The following is a 10,996-nucleotide window of genomic DNA, read 5'->3' as shown; positions in this document are numbered from 1 at the left end:
ACTGTATGTGTGTGATATATGTCGGTGTACAGACTGTGTGTGTGTGATATATGTCTGTGTACAGACTGTGTCTGTGATATATGTCTGTGTACAGACTGTGTGTGTGATATATGTCTGTGTACAGACTGTGTGTGTGCAATATGTCTGTGTACAGACTGTGTGTGTGATATATGTCTGTGCACAGACTGTGTGTGCTATATGTCTGTGTACAGACTTTGTGTGTGATATATGTCTGTGTCCAGACTGTGTGTGTGATATATGTCTGTGTACAGACTGTGTGTGTGATATATGTCTGTGTACAGGCTGTGTGTGTGATATATGTCTGTGTACAGGCTGTGTGTGTGATATATGTCTGTGAACAGACTGTGTGTGTTATATATGTCTGTGTACAGACTGTGTGTGTGATATATATCTGTGTACAGACTGTCTGTGTGGTATATGTCTGTGTAGTGACTGTGTGTGTGATATATGTCTGTGTACAGACTGTGTGTGTGTGATATATGTCTGTCTACAGACTGCATGTGATATATGTCTGTGTACAGACTGTGTGTGTGATATATGTCTGTGTACAGACTGTGTGTGTGATATATGTCTGTGTACAGACTGTGTGTGTGATATATGTCTGTGTACAGTTGTGTGTGTGATATATGTCTGTGTACAGACTGTGTGTGTGATATATGTCTGTGTCCAGACTGTGTGTGTGATATATGTCTGTGTACAGACTCTGTGTGTGATATATGTCTGTGTACAGACTCTGTGTGTGATATATGTCTGTGTACAGGCTGTGTGTGTGATATATGTCTGTGTACAGGCTGTGTGTGTGATATATGTCTGTGAACAGACTGTGTGTGTGATATATATCTGTGTACAGACTGTGTGTGTGATATATGTCTGTGTACAGACTGTGTGTGTGATATATGTCTGTGTACAGACTGTGTGTGTGATATATGTATGTGTACAGACTGTGTGTGTGATATATGTATGTGTACAGACTGTGTGTGTGATATATGTCTGTGTACTGACTGTGTGTGTGATATATGTCTGTGTACAGACTGTGTGTGTGATATATGTCTGTGTACAGACTGTGTGTGTGATATATATCTGTGTACAGACTGTGTGTGATATATGTCTGTGTACAGACTGTGTGTGTGATATATGTATGTGTACAGACTGTGTGTGTGATATATGTATGTGTACAGACTGTGTGTGTGATATATGTCTGTGTACAGACTGTGTGTGTGATATATGTCTGTGTACAGACTGTGTGTGTGATATATGTCTGTGTACAGACTGTGTGTGTGATATATGTATGTGTACAGACTGTGTGTGTGATATATGTCTGTGTACAGACTGTGTGTGTGATATATGTCTGTGTACAGACTGTGTGTGTGATATATGTCTGTGTGCAGACTGTGTGTGTGATATATGTCTGTGTACAGACTGTGTGTGATATATGTCTGTGTACAGACTGTGTGTGTGATATATGTATGTGTACAGACTGTGTGTGTGATATATGCCTGTGTACAGACTGTGTGTGTGATATATGTCTGTGTACAGACTGTGTGTGTGATATATGTCTGTGTACAGACTGTGTGTGTGATATATGTCTGTGTACAGACTGTGCGTGTGATATATGTCTGTGTACAGAATGTGTGTGTGATATATGTCTGCGTACAGACTGTGTGTGTGATATATGTCTGCGTACAGACTGTGTGTGTGATATATGTCTGTGTACAGACTGTGTGTGTGATATATGTCTGTGTACAGACTGTGTGTGTTATATATGTCTGTGTACAGACTGTGTGTGTGATATATGTCTGTGTACAGACTGTGTGTGTGATATATGTCTGTGTACAGACTGTGTGTTGATATATGTCTGTGTACAATCTGTGTGTGTGATATATGTCTGTGTACAGACTGTGTGTGTGATATATGTCTGTGTACAGACTGTGTGTGTTATATATGTCTGTGTACAGACTGTGTGTGTGATATATGTCTGTGTACAGACTGTGTGTTGATATATGTCTGTGTACAATCTGTGTGTGTGATATATGTCTGTGTACAGGCTGCGTGTGTGATATATGTCTGTGTACAGACTGTTTGTGATATATGTCTGTGTACAGACTGTGTGTGTGATATATGTCTGTGTACAGACTGTGTGTGTGATATATGTCTGTGTACAGACTGTGTGTGTGATATATGTCTGTGTACAGACTGTGTGTGTGATATATGTCTGTGTACAGACTGTGTGTGTGATATATGTCTGTGTACAGACTGTGTGTGTGATATATGTCTGTGTACAGACTGTGTGTGATATATGTCTGTGTACAGGCTGTGTGTGTGATATATGTCGGTGTACAGACTGTGTGTGTGATATATGTCTGTGTACAGACTGTGTGTGTGATATATGTCTGTGTACAGGCTGTGTGTGATATATATCTGTGTACAGACTGTGTGTGTGATATATGTCTGTGTACAGATGTGTGTGTGTGATATATGTCTGTGTACAGACTGTGTGTGTGATATATGTCTGTGTACAGACTGTGTGTGTGATATATGTCTGTGTACAGACTGTGTGTGTGTGTGATATGTCTGTGTACAGACTGTGTGTGTGATATTTGTCTGTGTACAGACTGTGTGTGTGATATATGTCTGTGTACAGGCTGTGTGGGTGTGATATATGTCTGTGTACAGACTGTGTGTGTGATATATGTCTGTGTACAGACTGTGTGTGTGTGATATATGTCTGTGTACAGACTGTGTGTGATATATGTCTGTGTACAGACTGTGTGTGATATATGTCTGTGTACAGACTGTGTGTGTGATATATGCCTGTGTACAGACTGTGTGTGTGATATATGTCTGTGTACAGACTGTGTGTGTGATATATGTCTGTGTACAGACTGTGTGTGCTATATGTCTGTGTACAGACTTTGTGTGTGATATATGTCTGTGTCCAGACTGTGTGTGTGATATATGTCTGTGTACAGGCTGTGTGTGTGATATATGTCTGTGAACAGACTGTGTGTGTGATATATGTCTGTGTACAGACTGTGTGTGTGATATATATCTGTGTACAGACTGTCTGTGTGGTATATGTCTGTGTAGTGACTGTGTGTGTGATATATATCTGTGTACAGACTGTGTGTGTGTGATATATGTCTGTCTACAGACTGCATGTGATATATGTCTGTGTACAGACTGTGTGTGTGATATATGTCTGTGTACAGACTGTGTGTGTGATATATGTATGTGTACAGACTGTGTGTGTGATATATGTCTGTGTACAGATGTGTGTGTGTGATATATGTCTGTGTACAGACTGTGTGTGTGATATATGTCTGTGTACAGACTGTGTGTGTGATATATGTCTGTGTACAGACTGTGTGTGTGTGTGATATGTCTGTGTACAGACTGTGTGTGTGATATTTGTCTGTGTACAGACTGTGTGTGTGATATATGTCTGTGTACAGACTGTGTGGGTGTGATATATGTCTGTGTACAGACTGTGTGTGTGATATATGTCTGTGTACAGACTGTGTGTGTGTGATATATGTCTGTGTACAGACTGTGTGTGATATATGTCTGTGTACAGACTGTGTGTGATATATGTCTGTGTACAGACTGTGTGTGTGATATATGCCTGTGTACAGACTGTGTGTGTGATATATGTCTGTGTACAGACTGTGTGTGTGATATATGTCTGTGTACAGACTGTGTGTGCTATATGTCTGTGTACAGACTTTGTGTGTGATATATGTCTGTGTCCAGACTGTGTGTGTGATATATGTCTGTGTACAGGCTGTGTGTGTGATATATGTCTGTGAACAGACTGTGTGTGTGATATATGTCTGTGTACAGACTGTGTGTGTGATATATATCTGTGTACAGACTGTCTGTGTGGTATATGTCTGTGTAGTGACTGTGTGTGTGATATATATCTGTGTACAGACTGTGTGTGTGTGATATATGTCTGTCTACAGACTGCATGTGATATATGTCTGTGTACAGACTGTGTGTGTGATATATGTCTGTGTACAGACTGTGTGTGTGATATATGTCTGTGTACAGACTGTGTGTGTGATATATGTCTGTGTACAGTTGTGTGTGTGATATATGTCTGTGTACAGACTGTGTGTGTGATATATGTCTGTGTCCAGACTGTGTGTGTGATATATGTCTGTGTACAGACTCTGTGTGTGATATATGTCTGTGTACAGACTCTGTGTGTGATATATGTCTGTGTACAGACTGTGTGTGTGTGATATATGTCTGTGTCCAGACTGTGTGTATGATATATGTCTGTGTACAGACTGTGTGTGTGATATATGTCTGTGTACAGGCTGTGTGTGTGATATATGTCTGTGTACAGGCTGTGTGTGTGATATATGTCTGTGAACAGACTGTGTGTGTGATATATATCTGTGTACAGACTGTGTGTGTGATATATGTCTGTGTACAGACTGTGTGTGTGATATATGTCTGTGTACAGACTGTGTGTGTGATATATGTATGTGTACAGACTGTGTGTGTGATATATGTATGTGTACAGACTGTGTGTGTGATATATGTATGTGTACTGACTGTGTGTGTGATATATGTCTGTGTACAGACTGTGTGTGTGATATATGTCTGTGTACAGACTGTGTGTGTGATATATATCTGTGTACAGACTGTGTGTGATATATGTCTGTGTACAGACTGTGTGTGTGATATATGTATGTGTACAGACTGTGTGTGTGATATATGTCTGTGTACAGTCTGTGTGGGTGATATATGTCTGTGTACAGACTGTGTGTGTGATATATGTCTGTGTACAGACTGTGTGTGTGATATATGTCTGTGCACAGACTGTGTGTGTGATATATGTATGTGTACAGACTGTGTGTGTGATATATGTCTGTGTACAGACTGTGTGTGTGATATATGTATGTGTACAGACTGTGTGTGTGATATATGTCTGTGTGCAGACTGTGTGTGTGATATATGTCTGTGTACAGACTGTGTGTGATATATGTCTGTGTACAGACTGTGTGTGTGATATATGTATGTGTACAGACTGTGTGTGTGATATATGCCTGTGTACAGACTGTGTGTGTGATATATGTCTGTGTACAGACTGTGTGTGTGATATATGTCTGTGTACAGACTTTGTGCGTGATATATGTCTGTGTACAGACTGTGCGTGTGATATATGTCTGTGTACAGACTGTGTGTGTGATATATGTCTGTGTACAGACTGTGTGTGTGATATATGTCTGTGTACAGACTGTGTGTGTGATATATGTCTGTGTACAGACTGTGTGTGTGATATATGTCTGTGTACAGACTGTGTGTGTTATATATGTCTGTGTACAGACTGTGTGTGTGATATATGTCTGTGACAGACTGTGTGTGTGATATATGTCTGTGTACAGACTGTGTGTTGATATATGTCTGTGTACAATCTGTGTGTGTGATATATGTCTGTGGACAGTCTGCGTGTGTGATATATGTCTGTGTACAGACTGTTTGTGATATATGTCTGTGTACAGAATGTGTGTGTGATATATGTCTGTGTACAGACTGTGTGTGTGATATATGTCTGTGTACAGACTGTGTGTGTGATATATGTCTGTGTACAGACTGTGTGTGTGTGATATATGTCTGTGTACAGACTGTGTGTGTGATATATGTCTGTGTACAGACTGTGTGTGTGATATATGTCTGTGTACAGACTGTGTGTGATATATGTCTGTGTACAGACTGTGTGTGTGATATATGTCGGTGTACAGACTGTGTGTGTGATATATGTCTGTGTACAGACTGTGTGTGTGTGATATATGTCTGTGTACAGGCTGTGTGTGATATATATCTGTGTACAGACTGTGTGTGTGATATATGTCTGTGTACAGACTGTGTGTGTGTGATATATGTCTGTGTACAGACTGTGTGTGTGATATATGTCTGTGTACAGACTGTGTGTGTGATATATGTCTGTGTACAGACTGTGTGTGTGTGATATATGTCTGTGTACAGACTGTGTGTGTTATATTTGTCTGTGTACAGACTGTGTGTGTGATATATGTCTGTGTACAGACTGTGTGTGTGTGATATATGTCTGTCTACAGACTGCATGTGATATATGTCTGTGTACAGACTGTGTGTGTGATATATGTCTGTGTACAGACTGTGTGTGATATATGTCTGTGTACAGACTGTGTGTGTGATATATGCCTGTGTACAGACTGTGTGTGTGATATATGTCTGTGTACAGACTGTGTGTGTGATATATGTCTGTGTACAGACTGTGTGTGCTATATGTCTGTGTACAGACTGTGTGTGTGATATATGTCTGTGTCCAGACTGTGTGTGTGATATATGTCTGTGTGCAGACTGTGTGTGTGTTATATGTCTGTGTACAGGCTGTGTGTGTGATATATGTCTGTGTACAGGCTGTGTGTGTGATATATGTCTGTGAACAGACTGTGTGTGTGATATATGTCTGTGTACAGACTGTGTGTGTGATATATATCTGTGTACAGACTGTCTGTGTGGTATATGTCTGTGTAGTGACTGTGTGTGTGATATATGTCTGTGTACAGACTGTGTGTGTGATATATGTCTGTGTACAGACTGCGTGTGTGATATATGTCTGTGTACAGACTGTGTGTGTGATATATGTCTGTGTACAGACTGTGTGTGTGATATATGTCTGTGTACAGCTTGGGTGTCTGATATATGTCTGTGTACAGACTGTGTGTGTGATATATGTCTGTGTACAGACTGTGTGTGTGTGATATATGTCTGTGTACAGACTGTGTGTGTGATATATGTCTGTGTACAGACTGTGTGTGTGGTATATTTCTGTGTACTGACTGTGTGTGTGGTATATGTCTGTGTACAGATTGTGTGTGATATATGTCTGTGTACAGACTGTGTGTGTGATATATGTCTGTGTACAGACTGTGTGTGTGATATATGTCTGTGTACAGACTGTGTGTGTGATATATGTCTGTGTACAGACTGTGTGTGTGTGATATATGTCTGTGTACAGACTGTGTCTGTGATATATGTCTGTGTACAGACTGTGTGTGATATATGTCTGTGTACATACTGTGTGTGTGATATATGTCTGTGTACAGACTGTGTGTGTGGTATATGTCTGTGTACAGACTGTGTGTGTGGTATATGTCTGTGTACAGACTGTGTGTGTGATATATTTCTGTGTACAGACTGTGTGTGTGATATATGTCTGTGTACAGACTGTGTCTGTGATATATGTCTGTGTACAGACTGTGTGTGTGATATATGTCTGTGTACAGACTGTGTGTGTGTGATATATGTCTGTGTACAGACTGTGTGTGTTATATTTGTCTGTGTACAGACTGTGTGTGTGATATATGTCTGTGTACAGACTGTGTGTGTGTGATATATGTCTGTCTACAGACTGCATGTGATATATGTCTGTGTACAGACTGTGTGTGTGATATATGTCTGTGTACAGACTGTGTGTGATATATGTCTGTGTACAGACTGTGTGTGTGATATATGCCTGTGTACAGACTGTGTGTGTGATATATGTCTGTGTACAGACTGTGTGTGTGATATATGTCTGTGTACAGACTGTGTGTGCTATATGTCTGTGTACAGACTGTGTGTGTGATATATGTCTGTGTCCAGACTGTGTGTGTGATATATGTCTGTGTGCAGACTGTGTGTGTGTTATATGTCTGTGTACAGGCTGTGTGTGTGATATATGTCTGTGTACAGGCTGTGTGTGTGATATATGTCTGTGAACAGACTGTGTGTGTGATATATGTCTGTGTACAGACTGTGTGTGTGATATATGTCTGTGTACAGACTGTGTGTGTGATATATGTATGTGTACAGACTGTGTCTGTGATATATGTCTGTGTACAGACTGTGTGTGATATATGTCTGTGTACATACTGTGTGTGTGATATATGTCTGTGTACAGACTGTGTGTGTGGTATATGTCTGTGTACAGACTGTGTGTGTGGTATATGTCTGTGTACAGACTGTGTGTGTGATATATTTCTGTGTACAGACTGTGTGTGTGATATATGTCTGTGTACAGACTGTGTCTGTGATATATGTCTGTGTACAGACTGTGTGTGTGATATATGTCTGTGTACAGACTGTGTGTGTGGTATATGTCTGTGTACAGACTGTGTGTGTGATATATGTCTGTGTACAGACTGTGTGTGTGATATATGTCTGTGTACAGACTGTGTGTGTGATATATGCCTGTGTACAGGCTGTGTGTCTGATATATGTCTGTGTACAGACTGGGTGTGTGATATATGTCTGTGTACAGTCTGTGAGTGTGATATATGTCTGTGTACAGACTGTGTGTGTGGTATATGTCTGTGTTCAGACTGTGTGTGTGATATATGTCTGTGTACAGACTGTGTGTGTGATATATGTCGGTGTACAGACTGTGTGTGTGTGATATATGTCGGTGTACAGACTGTGTGTGTGTGATATATGTCTGTGTACAGACTGTGTCTGTGATATATATCTGTGTACAGACTGTGTGTGTGTGATATATGTCTGTGTACAGACAGTGTGTGTGCAATATGTTTGTGTACAGACTGTGTGTGTGATATATGTCTGTGTACAGACTGTGTGTGTGATATATGTCTGTGTACAGACTGTGTGTGTGATATATGTCTGTGTACAGACTGTGTGTCTGATATATGTCTGTGTACAGACTGTGTGTGTGATATATGTCTGTGTACAGACTGTGTGTGTGATATATGTCTGTGTACAGACTGTGTGTGTGATATATGTCTGTGTACAGACTGTGTGTGTGGTATATGTCTGTGTACTGACTGTGTGTGTGGTATATGTCTGTGTAGAGACTGTGTGTGTGATATATGTCTGTGTACAGACTGTGTGTGTGATATATGTCTGTGTACAGACTGTGTGTGTGATATATGTCTGTGTACAGACTGTGTGTGTGATATATGTCTGTGTACAGACTGTGTGTGTGATATATGTCTGTGTACATACTGTGTGTGTGATATATGTCCGTGTACATACTGTGTGTGTGATATATGTCTGTGTACAGACTGTGTGTGTGATATATGTCTGTGTACAGATTGTGTGTGTGGTATATGTCTGTGTACAGACTGTGTGTGTGATATATGTCTGTGTACAGACTGTGTGTATGATATATGTCTGTGTACAGACGGTGTGATATATGTCTGTGTACAGACTGTGTGTGTGATATATGTCTGTGTACAGACTGTGTGTATGATATATGTCTGTGTACAGACGGTGTGATATATGTCTGTGTACAGACTGTGTGTGTGATATTTGTCTGTGTACAGACTGTGTGTGTGATATATGTCTGTGTACAGACTGTGTGTGTGATATATGTCTGTGTACAGACTGTGTGTGTGATATATGTCTGTGTACAGACTGTGTGTGTGATATATGTCTGTGTACAGACTGTGTGTGTGGTATATGCCTGTGTACGGACTGTGTGTGTGATATATGTCTGTGTACGGACTGTGTGTGTGATATATGTCTGTGTACAGACTGTGTGTGTGGTATATGTCTGTGTACAGACTGTGTGTGTGATATATGTCTGTGTACAGACTGTGTGTGATATATGTCTGTGTACAGACTGTGTGTGTGATATATGTCTGTGTACAGGCTGTGTGTGTGATATATGTCTGTGTACAGACTGTGTGTGTGATATATGTCTATGTACAGACTGTGTGTGTGATATATGTCTGTGTACAGACTGTGTGTGTGGTATATGTCTGTGTACAGACTGTGTGTGTGATATATATCTGTGTACAGACTGTGTGTGTGATATATGTCGGTGTACAGACTGTGTGTGTGTGATATATGTCGGTGTACAGACTGTGTGTGTGTGATATATGTCTGTGTACAGACTGTGTCTTTGATATATGTCTGTGTACAGACTGTGTGTGTGATATATGTCTGTGTACAGACTGTGTGTGTGATATATGTCTGTGTACAGACTATGTGTGTGAAATATGTCTGTGTACAGACTGTGTGTGTGAAATATGTCTGTGTACAGAATGTGTGTGTGTGATATATGTCTGTGTACAGACTGTGTGTGTGATATATGTCTGTGTACAGACTGTGTGTGTGATATATGTCTGTGTACAGACTGTGATATATTTATGTGTACAGACTGTGATATATGTCTGTGTACAGACTGTGTGTTATATATGTCTGTGTACAGACTGTGTGTGATATATGTCTGTGTACAGACTGTGTGTGATATATGTCTGTTTACAGACTGTGTGTGATATATGTCTGTGTACAGACTTTGTGTGTGATATATGCCTTTGTACAGGCTGTGTGTGTGATATATGTCTGTGTACAGACTGTGTGTGTGATATATGTCTGTGTACAGACTGTATGTGTGATATATGTCTGTGTACAGACTGTGTGTGTGATATATGTCTGTGTACAGGCTGTGTGTGTGATATATGTCTGTGTACAGACTGTGTGTGTGATATATGTCTGTGTACAGACACTGTATGTAATATATGACTGTGTACAGACTCTGTGTGTGATATATATCTGTGTACAGGCTGTGTGTGTGAAAGATGTATGTGTACAGACTGTGTGTTTGATATATGTCTGTGTACAGGCTGTGTCTGTGTGAAAGATGTATGTGTACAACTGTGTGTGTGATACATGTCTGTGTACAGGCTGCGTCTGTGTGAAAGATGTATGTATACAGGCTGTGTGCGAGATATATGTCAGTGTACATGCTGTGTCTGTGATATATGTCTGTGTACAGACTGTGTGTGTGATATATGCCTGTGTACAGACTGTGTCTGTGATATATGTCTGTGTACAGACACTGTGTGTGATATATGTCTGTGTACAGACTCTGTGTGTGATATATATCTGTGTACAGGCTGTGTGTGTGATATATGTCTGTGTACAGACTGTGTGTGTGAATTCTGTCTGTGTACGGGCTGTGTGTGTGATATATGTC

Source organism: Pristiophorus japonicus, unplaced genomic scaffold (assembly GCF_044704955.1).
Source record: "Pristiophorus japonicus isolate sPriJap1 unplaced genomic scaffold, sPriJap1.hap1 HAP1_SCAFFOLD_189, whole genome shotgun sequence".
NCBI classification, from domain to species: domain Eukaryota; kingdom Metazoa; phylum Chordata; class Chondrichthyes; family Pristiophoridae; genus Pristiophorus; species Pristiophorus japonicus.
Note: the sequence above shows the minus strand (reverse complement) of the source record.